Here is a 16552-nt window from a genome sequence, read left to right as displayed (position 1 = left end):
GTTATCATTGACCCTCTGAATTAAGGCATGGGGAATGGCCTGGTTAAGGTCAGCAACTTAAGGTTCTGTGTCAGAACCCAGAGCCATAAGGTCAGAATCAAAAGCTTATACTCTGCTCTCAGCTGTGTTCCTGTTTGCCCATGTGACCTTGGGCAAGTCACACCATTCACTGGGTTTAATAATTTTAAGGAGAATAATAAAGTTCTTCTCAGATTAATGTTCCAAGACTCTATGAAAGAGGGCTGGTAATTGGAATGTTCTAGCGAATTCGTGTTTACAAAAGCTAGGGCTGTCTGTGTTAATCTTTGTAAGATCTACCCACCCATGGACCGACAATGAGGAGACAATTTCTTAAAGTACTTTCTCTCTCTTTTTAAAATTTTAATTTCACTTTTTAATTTGAGTTTTTATTTTGAAGCATTTTTTCCATACTACTTGACCCCCAACACAGCCCTGTACGTCACACTGTCCTTTTTGTTGGACAGAATTAAATCAAACAGATGGGGTTGCAAGGAACAATCCAACCGATGTGTACATGTTGTCCTTATACCTCACAGTAGGCCATTAGCTCCCTCAGACTAGATTTTGCCCTTCTCTTTTTTCACTCCAAAAGATTGTATGAGGCACATCTCCAGAGGCAAGAAGAATAATGCTTTCTCCAGGACCAGAATAGCAAGCTACATAGGATGAGCTTTGATGGGCACCATAGCCCTTACCTCCCCATCCTCAGTGTCTGTAATTTCCATGGCCAAGATTAACACATCCCCATGAGTTCAAAGAAATGACATGGCAGCCTGATAATTGTGGCAAGGATGAAAGGTAAGTTGAGGATGGAGTATTCCAGCGTTGCGTTCTGTCATTCCCAGGAAAAAAATGGTGGTGTACTTGTCAACATGCCTAAAAACGATGCCACTTAGAGGATGACACATAACTCATATGTTGTTCTACATCTATGAAACTCATACAGTTTTCAAGCTGGGAGATAATAACAAAAGACGTAAATGGCATCACCTGTCAAGATTCACTACCGCTATGTACACATCACCTGTGCGTGCCTACCCTGACCTCAGCTAGATGGCTATCAATTGATATATGGGTTGTAGTCAAACAGTGCCTGAGGAGTCATGATGAAGGCTTCTCCTCCACATGTTCAGTGGCTGATTGATCCTGGCCATCAGCTGGAACCTCCACTGGGGCTGTTGGCCAGAACATTTACACGTGAATTCTCTGTGTGTTCTGGGCTTCCTCACAGCATTGTGTCTGGCTTCCAAGAGCAAATGTCTCAAGACACAATAGAAAGAGCCAGGTGGAAGTTGTATTGCCTTTTCTTTTCTTTCTTTCTTTTTTTTTTTTAAGATTTTTATTCATTTATTTGACAGAGAGATCACAAGTAGGCAGAGAGGCAGGCAGAGGAAGTGGCGGGGGGGGGGAGGGGGGGAAGCAGGCTCCCTGCTGAGCAGAGACCTCCCCCACCCTGATGTGGGGCTCGATCCCAGGACCCTGAGATCATGACCTGAGCTGAAGGCAGAGGCTTAACCCACTGAGCCACCCAGGCGCCCCTTGTATTGCCTTTTCTAACCAAGCCTCCAAAGTCACGTGTCGTTGCCTCTGCCTAATTTAACTGGTTAAAAACAAGTCCCTTAAGCCAGCCCATATTCTTGAAAAGGGAAATTCGACTGCCTTTCTTGATAGAGTGACAAAAATTGGCAGACACACTTAAAACTACTACATAAGTTTGGAACAAATTATGTGATTGGAACATATTCTCCTTGCTCTGTAAGTATTGCTAAGATAAAAATAATTGCTAATGTTTTTGGAGCACTTGTCATGTGCCAGGAAGAACGCAAAGCACTCTCCATGATGTGAGTTACGTGACAATCCATCTCCACTTCTGTGAGATGGGTACTCTTATGTCCCCATTTCATCATTCTAGAATCTAAAACTTGAAGATCCTAGGTAATTTGTCCATGGTACTCAGGTAGAAAGTGGCAATCCCAGGATAGGATTGTTCGTTAAGCCAAAGTGTCAACCTTTCCTCAGTCTCTATTTTACCTATAGAAGATGAGTTTCAGGTACATCAAATAAATATCTCAAAGTTAATAAATGGGTTATAACTGTACTCAACCTCACACACAAAAATATACTATACAGCTCTTAATGATATGGAGAAAATATCCTCTTGGTAGCTGTTATGTGAAGGTTTTTGGGAGGGAGGAGGTTCAATTTGAGGGAAAGATGCTGTGATAACCCCTTTTTGGAGTAAAGGGAAGCCTCCCTAGCCATATTGCTGGGCAGGAGGGAGCTTCTTGAAGGGAGAGGTATTGACAGTTGTGGAAGAAGAGTGAAGAAATCAGGTGACCTTCCAACCTTCCCCACTTCCCACAAAAGAATCAGGAAATTTTAGAAGAGACATATTTAAACAACCCCCCACCCCCAGGTCTCTGAAAATCTTCAGTGAAATTGCAAAAAATCACAATGAGTTTGATGTAGTTGGATTTATTGTTTTAGAAGTTTAGAGGCTGAGATTTATATCATGGATTGCTCAGAATTAGCCCATGTTAATAAAGGAAGGCACTTACCTCTGGGTTTTTAAATTGTGCCCTATAACAAGTGGTTCGTGTCCTTGACAGAGTGATGGAATTCATTAACTAGTTTCAGGCCCACTAGGGGCCTCTTCATCCTTCCCAGTAATTGGCATCAAGCCCAATCTGTTCCAGGAAGAATGAATTTCCTCACTGAGCATCTTACTGAGTGCCTACAGCACTTGTCATACCGAGATATGAACAAACCTCAGTAAAACGAAATCCTGGATTGAGGGTCTGTTCCCCTTGTTTTGCCCATTCTGGTTATGAGGAATCTACTAGGAAGGTAGGTCTCACTTGGCCAGATACCTAAAAATTCTGCAATAAGTCCATGAAAACAATTCCAAGTACTCATTAAGACGAACCCAACACTCTGTGGTGAGAACCAAATAAATTTTATTACTTATGCTTAACACCAAAGAACTTCAAGGATTGTCTCAGGTTCCCTTTCCTTAGGAAAGTGATAAAAACTCTTAATCTGCCTAACTGAAGGCATAGTTCAGGTGTGATCTAGGCCATTTTTGTGTTTCCTGTGTTGTTGTTGTCCACAGTCATCTGCTGCCTCTTGCCATGGATTCTTGGTGGTAAATCTCAGCCTTGTCATAAAACAGAGTCAGTGAACACTAAGTGTCAATTGTTTCCTCCAAAATGCTTCCATTTCTTCCATCAAGCTCTGAAAAATCTGGCCCTGGTATTGTGAGTTCTGTAGCTTCCTGTCACTAACACTTGCATTCTCTGATAGTTATTGTGTTTTCCCTATGGAAATAGATAAACATTCACAGCACCAGAAGAAGCAAAGGTTTATGCCCATTCTCATGGAAGGAATCGGTTATATTCTTTTTTTTTTTTTTTTTAAGATTTTATTTATTTATTTGACAGAGACAGTGAGAGAGGGAACACAAGCAGGGGGAGTGGAAAAGAGAGAAGCAGGCCTCCGCTGAGCAGGGAACCTGATGTGGGTCTCCATCCTAGGATCCTGGGATCACAACTTGAGCCAAAAGCAGACATTCAATGACTGAGCCACCCGGGCACCCCAGGAGTTGTTTATATTCTAATTAAGTCATATCTTAAAATGGATCCCTCGTTGTGTAGAAATGTGGATACTATGACATTTCCCTTGAAATACCTTTAAGTCTCTCCTTGTCAAGGTTCCCTTAAACAGCCCTGTTACATCACTTTATAGAATGCTGTATCATTTCTCCAATTATTCACAACCCACCTTCTACAAAAGGACTTCATTGTGGTGTCTTCCTACTTCTCCACCCTGCTGACAATCAGACTTGACCATGGACTAGTTTTAGCCAATGGATTGTAAGTAGAAGTGACAGAGCCTGTTCCAAGAAGTCTCAAGAGTCATTGTGTATTTCTGTCATGTTTCTTGCAGTTTTCTGTATCCACAAATGTATATTCTAGATAAGGAATATTCCTTTACTCTCAATCCCACAGTGATTGAGACATGAAGAATGGTGGCGCACAGAGCTCAGCCAAGCTGGAGCTGACCTGCATGAGTCATGAAACATGAGCAAGAGACAAACCTTTGTTGATTTAAGCCACTGGAATTTGGGGGTTGTTCCTACAGCATATCCTTGCAAAAGCTGACTAAGACACTCACAATGTAAGCTACATGCTTACTGTGTAGAAGCCTCTGTGGAATATGGAGTTGTACCAGACACTGTGTCTGCCTTCTAGAAGGTTACAATCCAAGACAGAAGATTAGATGCCCAAGTATCTGTTCAAGTAGCAGAAGTGGCTAAGCTGATGAGTGAGGCAGAAGGACCATAAGGCTGGTTAACAGCATGAAAAATAAGAGGGGAGAATTTCACAAAGGAGAAATGATCAGGAGGCTCAGGGATGCAGACCCAGCAAGGAGAAAAAGAGTTGAGCAGAGTCTTCAGGGAATTACTTTGGGGTGAGCGGGTGAGGGGACTGTCAGAGGCAAGGGTTTAAGGAGGTGGAGAGGAAGCAAAGCCACCACGAAGGATTATTCTTTCCACATGTGTTGTGAGAGGAACCGCATCATTGGGAAAGTCAAAGATTGCAGGAGTTTCACAGAGTAAATACAGCAAGCATATTTGGGGGTTTCCACCCTTCCTTCACTCCCTTCCCATAGAACCTGCACCTGCCCGATGGGCCTGCTGAGGGAGAGGGAAATGGTTAGCCCCATGCTCCTAGCCTCAAATGATTAGACCAAGGTGGGCACCTGCTTTGAGCAGAGCCAATCTAAGTTGCCAATGACATATCATTTGAATAAACAGCCTCAAAAGATGACTGGGGACAGTCACATTCCTTCTCAGAGGAGCCCCAAACTAAGAGGTACAGATGAAAGATGCTTCTTGGAATGGCTCCTTGAACTGAAAATCAAGTAGAGGAGAATACAGCGGCTATTATCAGGTAGCGTACATACCTAAGTCATAGGACCCATAGGAAGTGGTTGGAAAAGAAAGAATAAAAGAACAACAGATACAGGGAGAAAAGAGGAGAAGCCATGAGTAAGAGATAACAGTAAGTAAATGATGGTGCTTCATATATGCCAAGCACTATCCTAAGTCCCTTATTTTGATACTACCTCATTTATTTCTCATAACAATCCCAGGAGATGGGTGCTACGATTATCCTCATTGTACAGACGCGGAACCCAAGACACAGGAGGTGGTGCCTCAAATGACTTACAGGAAAGCCATGATATAAAGCTAAGTAGGCTGCTGACTGCTGACTCTCTCCCTGTAGCCACCATGCATTACTGGTCCCTTGAAAGGGAAATGAAAGGCACTCCCTACAGCCTCTGGGAGCCAACTCTTCCTAAGCTCAGACACTTCCATTTTATTGGATTTTCTGAGACCATCCAAGCCATCCAGAATGGGTTTCAGCTCCTGGCAATCAAAATAACCCAAACCAAACCAGATGGGGAGATCTGGGCTTTCCAAGCGAGAGAGCCTAGGGACATTAGAGAGAAAAAAGGAGTGTCAATGGAGCAGACCTACAAGGAAGCACAGAGGGATGGGATTAGGGCAAGGGAGAGACTTTTCATCTCCCATAGCCAGGGCCATATGGCTTAATTTGACCATCCAGGCACTCACAGTGCCATATGGCAACCAGCTAACCAACCAAACAAGACTGACACATAATTCAGGCTGTACCTTTCTGGGTGGCTCTGCCACTAACACAAAGGGTGAGGTTGGGCTCACGTGTCTCCTCCTTTCTGGGCTTTGGTTTCTCTGTCAATAAGGAGGGAATGATGATTTAAAAAAAAAAAATGTAGAGAATTCGATTTATCAGGTCTTTGTGGAGATTACAAAGGTGCAGATCATCACAGTGGGGCTGCTCCCTGTGGCAGCCAGACCTGGCATCTTGAGTCAGGTTTTCCAGAGACATCCTCTGAGATGGAGGTGTGAGTACAGGAAGTTTATCCGGGAGTCTGCTCAGGTGCAACACCTGTGAGGACTGAGGGCTGCTGACAGAGAGGGAAAAGTTGCAGCAAAGGCAACAGCCAATTCCATAGGGAACTTGAGCTCTTCAGAATTGTCCCAAATGGAGTCATGGGGCCTTTGTACCCTACTCCACTGGGATATCATCAGGCCTAGGATGCCTTGCTAGGTAAGGCAGCCCCCTGTAGTCAAGGGCTGTTTCCAATGAGAAGCTCAGCTCAGAGCTCATTTTAGGAAGCAGTGCCCCATGTGGATGGGGGAATGTGTGATTCGGGCTTAAAAGGAAGGATCTGAGCAGTACATCCTAGCATCCCCTCAGTACCAGAACTGAGCCCCACTTCTCAGGGGCCAAATAGGGCAGAGGAGCCTGAACTTTGGGAAAGGTGGGGCACTGAGAGGAGCCAGTGGAGGACTACAGAAGGTTGTTCCCTACTGGTATAATCTCACTCTGTCCCTACCTGGAATCAGGGAGGTAAGTGACCATGGAAAATGCTGCATAAGTCGGGGTGTGTGGGGGAACTATAAAGGGACAGACTCTTGCATTCAGTCTGATGCCCGAGGAACTTAGTGAGGAGTCCAAGAGAGAAGCTGAAGAAAATGAGGCAAGGAAAGTGTAGGGAGGCCGTACAAGTAGAGTTTGAGCCACATTTAATCTGAATCTCCAAAGGGCAAGGAGGTCTTACATGGGTCACCTTAGACAAGGGCACATATCCTAGCACCACGCTGAATTTTGGTGATTTCAGATCTCCAAGAGCAAAGTAGAAACAGCTCTCTGTGGGGCACGTGTTTCCAGCCCCCAGCCGACTGTTGGAAGAGCTACTGAGAGTGTCCCTATCTGATTCAGGTGACACATGACAAGATGTGAGAGAGGGTAAGCCTCTGCCCAAAGCATTCTTGCTTTAGGAGCATTCTGCTTTAGGAATGGTTAGGACTGATCATGTCCCCCAGAATTCATATATTGAAGCTCTAGTGCCCAGTGTGATGGGAGCATAACACCTTTCATGAGGTCATAAGGGTGCGGCCCTAATCCAATACTGGTGTCCATAGGAAGAGAAGGGCTGGAGTGCACGCGCAGGCCAAAGGCCATGTAAGGACACAGTGAGACTGTGGCCATCTGTAAGCTCAGAAGAGAGGCCTCAGGTGAAACCAAACCAGACAGTACCTTGATCACGGACTTGCAGCCTCCAGACCGGGAAAAAAATTAATCTGTGTTCGTTAAGGCCCCCAGCTTGTGGTGCTTTGTTACGGCCGCCTGAGCAGACTGAGACAAGGGGCTAGCCAGCCCGGCAAGCAACGGGCTGAGGAGGTTGGCGCCGGAAGCAAAGCCCATCTGTGTGTCCTCCTGTTTCTCTCTCTTCTCTGTCCTGCCTCGCACAGTCCAACGCCGGAGGGACTGGTGAGTGGCCAGGGTACACCTGGCAGAGTGGTGTTTAGAGGCTACACGTAGACTCTGGATATGCAAATGTTTAGTACGAGAAATCGGGGCCTCCTGGGTCGCTTTGCAAACTGGCTTCCAGCCTGGTGTTCCCAGCTGCGTACACTTGAGTAAGGACAGTGAAGAGAAGCAGCTTAGACACGTGCCTTCTGCGTTTCCGGCCGCTTGCCTGTTTGTTTGCTGGTCACCACGTATGTCACTGACCTGAATTCAGCTCTCCGAAAACATTCGTTTCACTGTTATTCTTTTAGTTCCACTTTGGAATTTGGATTTAAAAAAAATATGATCCTATTTAAGAAAATACCCAATGCCCAAATTGAAACTGAAAACCAGGAAGGTGAGCGTTTACTTCCTGGGCCTCCTTATCTGAAAAACGAGTCAGGTACACTAGATTTGTGGCTAAAAACATTTTTTTTCTTGAAACCACAAGAAGCCTGTCCTCAAAGGAAGAGCTACCGGCCAGCAGGAACCAAGGAGGTACCTGCAGCTGCCCTGCTGGGATCTGAAGGGGAGGAGCGAGTTTTAGAATCTTGCCCACCAAGGTGGGGCTTTACAAAGCAGAGTTTGAGAATGATTTACTACCATCTCCTAAAGCAGTTAGTACAGAAGGAGCCAGTGATGGCCACCTGCCTTTGTCCTCAAGAGGAAAGCAAGGCCAAACACTCTCACAGAGGTGTCTCCTGAGGAAGAAGATGGTAGGTAGGGCAGGCCCATGTAGACTGGGGTGGGGGAAAAGGTGAGAAGGTGTGGGGTGCTGGAGGGTTCTGTCAGGTCCAGGAGAGGCAGCAGGAAGCACCACCAGGGAACCACTGAGGCTGTCCAGCCTGCTCTCTATCAGGAGTCAGATTGGTCCTTGCCCTGCTGCTCCCAGCTTTGGTCCAGGGTCCAGAGGAGCGGGGAGAAATGCAGTACACTGGGAAAGATCAGGAAGGCCAGTCTTTACATCATCTGCCTCTCTTGTTAAGCTGGGATCCCCACTTTCATTCATTTCTGGCACCCTGTTTCCTTAACCATACTCCCCCACCCATTGTTCTAGAACAATGGGGTGGAGACAAACCTACCGCCCCCCAAAGTGACCCAGGCTCCAAAATTATTTAGTTCTCAGGCTTTGCAACTCTCATCACTGTGATTTTGGGTATTAAAACAGCTTTTCCCAAATTTTGGTTCACAGATCAACCCATTCGCATCATCTGAGGAGCTCATTTGCCAATCTCCTCAATAATCCTTGACGCAGGGCTTCAAAACCTGGCTCTGTAACAAGCTGCCCAGCCCAAGTGATTTCTGATGCAATTTGGCATCTGGAAGCTGCAGGAAGCTCTCTAGACTTTCTGGTTCTGTGTGTATGTCTGTGTGTCTGTTTGTCTCTGCTATGTAGTTCCAGATCTCTTTCTCCTTGGGGCCCCTCTCTTTGGCAGCACGAGCTGGATTTCTCGGCACTCTGAGAACATACCCATGGAGAAGTCTGTGCCTCCAGGCTCTTGTTGATATCAAGCTGAAAATGCAACTGTAGATGCACCCAAATTAAGATTTAACTATTGCTACCCTCATGCATTCCCTTGCCAATCAGCTGCCTCTCTCCATGACCTCTGGATGTCACTACAAGCCAGGTTTCTGTAGTTGCTGATGCTCTCAGAACAGGGCTCTCCTTCCCGCAAGCTCCAGCTGGAATGGGGGCATCTAATAAGCACTGCCCTGAGGGGCCTCTGAGCACCAAACAGCAGGCCCTGTTTCTTCCAGACCCCAGAGCCCAGGAGTACTCTCATCCCCTGGTTCTGTCTACCAGGACTGGGGGCTGGGATGGGGGGAACTGGGGTCCTGCTGCCAGCCAGGCTTAAGGCAGAACGCTGCCACCCTTAGACATCCCAGAGGGATGCCCTAAATCAGCAACTCATCAGGCAAAAGAAGAATGGAGAATTCTCTCTGCATTTTTTCATGAAGTCATAGACTCAATCTCCCATGCCCTTCCTAGACCCTAAAGGCAGCAGAAGATATGCACCAATTAGAGGCTTCACGACCCTGCTCGCCCCTGATCCGACGGCCAGGCAGCAGGGTACGGAGGACACGCACCCTTCGAGCACCAGGGCAGGGACTTGGTCTTCAGAACATCTCACATGTTCTTTCAACCAATATTCATTTAGTGGTGACTATACGGCAGACTCTGGAGGTTCTCTCAGAAATAATTCTCCCTCAGGCCGACAGCACGCATGGTTTCTGTGGGCCAGGAGCACGACTAACGTCTCATATGCATCATCGTGCTACAGTCCAAAATGTCCAAAGAGGAAGGAACTTCTCTTACCCCAGGGCAATCTGTCCCTAGAAAAGTCTGTGCAGAGTGATTGGCAGACCCGGGAGGGTGCCCTGGTCACAAGTCCAGGCCCTGCCCCACGTCCCATTTCACAAGGAAGGAAATGAGGTTCAGAGAGGCAGGAGTGGCTGGTTCTCAGTCTTGGCTCAGTCTCCAAACATTCCTGAAAATGCCAACTCCTTTAGCAGACACCTGCCATGTGTGTTTGTGAATACATGTCCTACATTATACACTCTACCATATTAATAGTGTAGGTGAAATGTACACTAAATTATAAAATTAAAAATACAGAGGAGTTGGAGTTCTAATATTTTCTGTGCACCCTGGCCCAAGGCTTTGCTAATCACATCAGGTACAGGTCTCTGATTCCTTAACTATTACAATGAGTACAGAGAGGATGAAAAAGGAGAACTACTTTGAAATTAAAGTGACTTTAAGTGAAAATTACTCTAAATCATAAGCATAATTTATTCCTATAGTAAATATCAATTTAGCCCCTATGCGTGTCAGGACTTGTGCTGGTGAGTACAGTGGGGAGGTTGCTAATAGTCCCAGCAAGAGCCTGTCCACAAAGGGGCAATTGCTAAGGAGATGGGAGATAGAAATACAATTGTTTTGGGTGCAGATGGAATGAAGGGATGGCTAAAACACTAGGTCCTATGAGACCTTGGCAGGGGAGAGGCAACCTGCCCTGTGTACCATTAGTGATGTGGTTAATCCTTATTCTCCTGACTATGAGTTCATGGTACTTATCAAATATATTGTAGCAGAACACAAGCTCTACTCTAAAGGGCTGAAAACAAGACAGTGTGTCAACTGCCATCCTTGATAGCATCTGATCAGTTCTCATGTATGAGCCCATCATGCCTGCATGAGACAAGGCACTAAACCTGTCTAGAGAACATAAGCCAATCCGGGCAATCCATATGTCTGGGTGTTGGAAATAAATTTAGAAAGGCACGGTCCCACTGGATTATACCACCAATGCTGAGAGGAAATGGAGGTGTAAATATTTGGTGCATCTATTGCCTAGAATGACAAATGTGGGGACCAAGAAAGTACATTAAATACATGTGGGCCCTTTCCCCCTAGAATTTCCCCTCCATGAAATGTTCCCTGGCCAGAAGCATCTGGCAAACCTTTGTTGTTTCCTCTGCCCTCGACAGAGTCTGGAGAAAGAGAGCATGAGTGGATGATTCCACGGCCATAGTTGGGAAAGGACTGCAAGCACACACACCTCCTGGTGATGGCTCATTGCCATCATGGCATCCAGAGGACAGATTATCAGCAGGGCTGTCAAGAAAAGGGGCCAGAGAAGAGGCAGAAGCCCAAACTAGCTGTTGGTCTGGAAGGAAGGTGCATTAGTCTGCTAGGGCTGCTCTAACAAAGTACCACAGACTAGGTGGCTTAAACAACAGAAATGGATTGTCTCATGGTCCTGGAGGCTAGAAGTTCAGGATCAAGGTGTAGGAAAGGCTGTTTTCTTGGAAGGCCTCTCTCCTTGACTCGCAGGTAGCAGTCTTCTCCCTCTGTCCTCTCCTGGTCTTCCCTCTGTAATGTCTGTGTCCTAATCTTTTAAGGACAGCAGTCATACAGGATTAGGACCCATCCTAATGTCCTCATTTTAACTTCATTACCTCTTTCGAGACCTAATCTCCAAATATAGTCACATTTATGGTACTGGGGCTTAGGACCTTAACATATGTATTTTGGAAGAGGACATCATTTTTCAGTCCATCACAGAAGTGTTTCCTTAACTTTGTTAAAAACGAAACAATGAGAGGAATATCAAACTAACCAGCTCACTGTATAAAATGTCATAAAGGTTTCAACAAGACCTGGTGTGAATGATGGGAAGACTGACCCAACTTGTCCACTTTGAGCCAGGACTCCAGGAGTACCAGCTGCTACCCATAGCCTTCTCTATAACAAGAAGATGCTATGGACTGAACATCGGTGTTCCTCTCAAATTCATAGGTTGAAATCCCAAATGCCAGTGTGATGGTATTAAGAAGTTGGGCCTTTAAGAGGTGAGGGGAGAGCCCTTGTGAATGGGATTAATGTTTTTATTAAAAAAAAAAAAAAAAGACACAAGAGCTTGCTCTCCCTCTCTGCTCTCCACCATGTGAGGACGTGAGAAGAAGGCCATCTGCAAACCAGGGAGAGGGCTCTCACCAGTACAGAAACTACCAGCGTCATGATCTTGGACTTCCAGCTTCCAGAACTGTGAGAAGTAAAGTATTTGTTATTTCAACCACCCAGTCTATGGAAACTTGTTACAGAAGCCTGAGCTAAGACAGATGGTGAGGACTCTAGGAGTGTGATGACCCAACCACACATGTGAAAAGGAAGAACCTCCTTGATCACCAAAGTTTGGGTTGCATTGCCCAGTGGGGTGGAGCTGTCTGCGGGCAGCAGCTGCACAGGCCCCGCGGAGTCTGACCACAAGGTAGAACTACTAGGGGTTAGGCCTTGGTGCTTGCTCTTCTTGTCCCTAGATTCTTATTAACCCATTGGCCTCAAGGCAAATCCCCTTCTTTGAAATGCGGTGCCTCTAGGAGGCAGTGCAGTCCAGTTTGGAGATCTCTGTTGCTGAGGTGGCCTAAGTCTCTGGGACTCCTGGAGAGGAAGCTCTTGCTGATAGGACAGCAGGGATTTTCCTGGGTGCTGACACCAGGAGGCATTTGTAACGCTGGTAGCAGCTCTGCATGGCTCTAATCTGATTTATGCAAACCCAGTCATTTTGCAGTCCACAGGGAAGGCTAGGAGGAGGGATTTGCTTTGATCTATTATCAAAAAAGGTTTTGCATTTACGTGGGAATGGCTAATGCTAAAAATATTGCTGTTTGGGAGAAATGTGCACCCATCTATGTCTTAAATTCAGGTATTTTAAATGATACTGTGGCATCTTGGAACACCCAGCATTAAACAAACAAACGTGAAACTCCCTGTTTCATTCTTCAGATAAAGACCAAATGAAGGGAGGTGCCAGGCATCCAAGCACTTGTGCAAGTTTCCTGCCTCTTCTCCTGTACCAGAGTCTTCCAGGACCCTGTGCTCCAATCGGGCCATAGCGACTTGAAAGCAGAGGAATGCTTTCCATCAAGGGCCCTGACACGAGACTCTATACATGAAGACTGGGAAGTTGGCACCATTGTTTCAGAAAGGATTTTCTTCCACATTCTGCTCTAGCCTAAGGGAATGGGATCCAAAGAGTCAGGAGACTGGGTCTGAATGTAAACACTGCCTCTCACCAGCTGTAAGGGATTAGCTTAGGCAGGCTCTTAACCTCTGAGTCTGATCTTCTCCTTTGTAAGATGGACCCCTAACCCCCAACCCCCAGCTACCTTCCTCCTGTTATGGGGCTTTTGTGAGAATTAAATGGAGAAGTGTAGGTGAAGGTACTTGTAATGATAAAGCATATACTTGTAGGGGATATCTTTGGGTTTTGTCACCGAGCATCTTTTACCTCTCCTAGTAACAGCATATTACAACCTAAATTATAACCTGTAGCCTAAATTTCCTCGGGACAACAAACTTGATCCTGATTACTCCCTGGGCTACAGGTGTACTTGACCCTGGACAGTCCCAGAGCTGGGGGTGTGGCTCCTTGCCTAGGAGCATCCTCCCAGCCATCTCCTGTGGTGGACTTGCCCTCAGAATCCTTTCCAACTGCCCCCCACTGTGCTGTCCATATTGCAGTGGTTTAAAAAAACAAAAACAACAACAACAACAACAACAACAAAAAACCTTTCTAGACTTTTGTACAGGCAATTATATGAATTTAAATTATTTTCCAAAATTTTTCATTCAAACTAGATTTGGAAGGCAGGAATGCAGAAGAGATAGTTTTCCTATGACATTCACATTTTCTGTAGGCACACATGCTCATAGACACTTCCCATGTACAGTGGTTTGACCTCTGGTCCATTGTGTCTTGGATTTCAGAAGCAGTTTGGAGGCAATGTCAACAGCTTCCTGGCCTCCTGATCCCCAAATCACAAATAAGACATGTGATCTTGAATTCAACTGTTCTCATGGTGGCCTCCTGATTCCGCTTCCTTCCTGAGTGTTTCAAGAGTCATAGCTCTCCCTAGCAAGTTCGTTCCACTGTATTCTGGGAGTCATTTCTAAAGCTTCAATCTAAAACTTCCTCCTTTAGACAGTGGAGCTTGAAGACGGGTCAGCTTGAAAAACTATGACCATCAGAAGGACAAACCCCTTCTCAGACACCATCAGGCTTAAGTCCACTCCCTGTCCCAAGTTCTCCATTTGTGCTTTGGGGGACCAGCAGCACTATAATGAGGCCAACACTGTAGCTATTCCCCACATGGACATTGAGACACTGAAGAAACTCAACAAGAATAAGCAATTAGTCAAGAAGTTGGCCAAAAAGTATGATGCCTCTTTGGCTTCAGAATGTCTGATAAAGCAGATCCCATAAATCCTGGGCCCAGGCCTGAATACACTGGCAAGTTCCCCTCATTGCTGACCCACAATGAGAACTTGGCAACCAGAGTGGATGCAGTGAAGTCTGTAATCAAATTCCTGGTGAAGAAGGTGCTGTATCTGCCCGCGTCTGATGGCCATGAGAAGATGACCAATGATAAGTTTGTGTACAACATCCACTTGGCTGCCAGTTTCCTCGTATCACTGCTCCGGAAGAACTGGCAGAACATCCAGGCTTTATACATTAAGAGTGCCATGGGTAACCCTTAGAGCCATACTAAAGTGGAGCTTAATTAAACCCTAGTGTTACCAATAAATAAATAAATAAATCTATCTCCTTACAATTTTGCAAGCATTCAGTACTAGATTTGAATCCCTAGATCAGAGTAGAGTAGCTTCTATATTCTACAAATGAAGCCTGCCTGGTACAGAAGAGGCAGACATTTGGGACCCCAGGTGGACCAACGGGGAGTCAGATCACAGAATTTCATTCCAACGGTTGATAAATAGAGGCTAACTTTCCAACAGACTTGGAGGTTATAAGGCCAGAGCTGCTGGCAGCCATCTTATCTTGCCTTCACAAAAGAGCTTGTCTGAGAAAAGCATCAATGAGAAGGGGCCAAGACAAGAGATGAGAGGAGCCTGATCTTGACACCATTTGGATACCTGAATCAAGCAACGTCTTGTGCCAAACCCATTCCTGGACTTTGCAGTTACTTGAGCCAGTAAGTTCCCCCTTCTATCTGAGACAGAGTTGAGCTGGTCCATCATTTGACCAAAACATAACTTACCAGCCGTAACGGTGACCACAGGAGAGAAAAAACCTGCAGCAGTAGTCAGATGGCTATAGATCACATAGTCTCAACCATAGGTCTGCATCAGAATCACCTGGTAGCATCTTACAAGGTACAAGTGAACATGTCTGGGCCTGGGCCCTCCAGGTCACATGAGAGACACCTGTGAGCAAATGGAAAATTCTCCCAGGTGAGCTGGTTTCCACATGTACCTCTGGAGAGTGTGGCTACTGTGGATCAACTCACAGGGAAGGGAGGATAAGGCAGTGGTCATTTCTTGAAAATACTTGAATGTTTGAATCTCAGTTCAAAGCACTCACATTATTTTTTATTTAATTTTTATTTTCTCCTTTTAGGGTTAAAAAACCTTTGCATTAAATCACCCAGTATTATAACCACCAGATGAGAATACTATCGAGTGAAATATTTCAGCCCAGCTTGTGTAAGCTGAAGCAGCTGGGCCATTTTTTAAAAATTATAATAAATAACTGAATACATAATCAATCCCTCGAGTACCCACCCGCTCTCTGTTCTATGTGCTCCCAGAGCTATGATTTTTCATATTTATTCTATCCCCCCAAAAGAAAAGCAACATAGGGAAAAATGTTGACAGACTGTTCTCTGTGACGTCAACCAACAGAAAAAGCTGAAGTGTTGATGCTCATTCCAGAAGGCATTTCTACTGTGGGTTTTGGTGGATGCAGATTTAGAACAACCCTTCCTTTTCTGGAATAAACATTAACTATTTAATACCAAAAAGGTACCTGAGAAGAGAAGTCAAACGCTTTGATGTCTGCAATGTGTCCAAGACACAACACAGGCAGAAATGGGCCTACAGACCTAAATATTGATCAAGCATTTCTCAAGGGTTTGGTCAGGTCTTGTGTAGCCAGAGATGAACCAGACATGTTCCATTGGTTCAAGAAATTTATAGTCTACCAAGAAACAGACTTGGTAAAAAAGCATAATCATTTGATGAACAATTTTATCTTTGGAATAAAAAACCATAAGAAGACAAGTCTGAAGAATAAGTTAAGTGATCAAACTAGCTGACTCTGAGGTCTGACTCGTAGGGTGGCTCTAAAGTCACTTCCCAAAGATCATTACTGCAAACATCATGAGCCTCTTAGAATGTGTGCATAACCTCCTGAGGTACTACTTTGAAGGGGCAAATTCACTCCATGTATAAGTTTGTTTGTTCCTTTTTTGGTTTTGTTTTCAGAACATATATAGGCAAAAAAGATCCCATGATTAAATGCTTGGTCGACAGAATTTTTCTCTAAACTGAATTTCCTCAAGCATTCCCTGGATGTGAATACTTATTAGGCCACATAAGCATTAACATTCAGTTATACTGGCCCATTGCCTGGGCTCTGGCATCCCCTGGAAGGCTTCTGCTGGGTATTGATGGAGACGACTCTGTGTGAAAGAACAGTCTCTGCTCTCAAGCCCTCTGGCCTGGCCCCTCACTGTTGACTGCTGCCCATGAAGGCACTCGTGGCCTTTTTGGCCAGGATCTCTGGGAGCAGTGCCTTCCTTCTTGAACCCCTGGATGCAATGTA

At 45.4% G+C, this 16552-nt stretch overlaps 1 pseudogene; it reads left to right on the top strand.

Annotated features, from left to right (window-relative positions):
* Window positions 1–781: 781 nt before the first annotated feature.
* Window positions 782–14466, top strand: LOC132014498 (large ribosomal subunit protein uL1-like; annotated as a pseudogene).
* The last annotated feature ends 2086 nt before the right edge of the window (window positions 14467–16552 follow it).

Source organism: Mustela nigripes, chromosome 3 (assembly GCF_022355385.1).
Source record: "Mustela nigripes isolate SB6536 chromosome 3, MUSNIG.SB6536, whole genome shotgun sequence".
NCBI classification, from domain to species: domain Eukaryota; kingdom Metazoa; phylum Chordata; class Mammalia; order Carnivora; family Mustelidae; genus Mustela; species Mustela nigripes.
The sequence above is the reverse complement of the archived record's forward strand: the minus strand, read 5'-3'. Positions and strand labels throughout refer to the sequence as shown.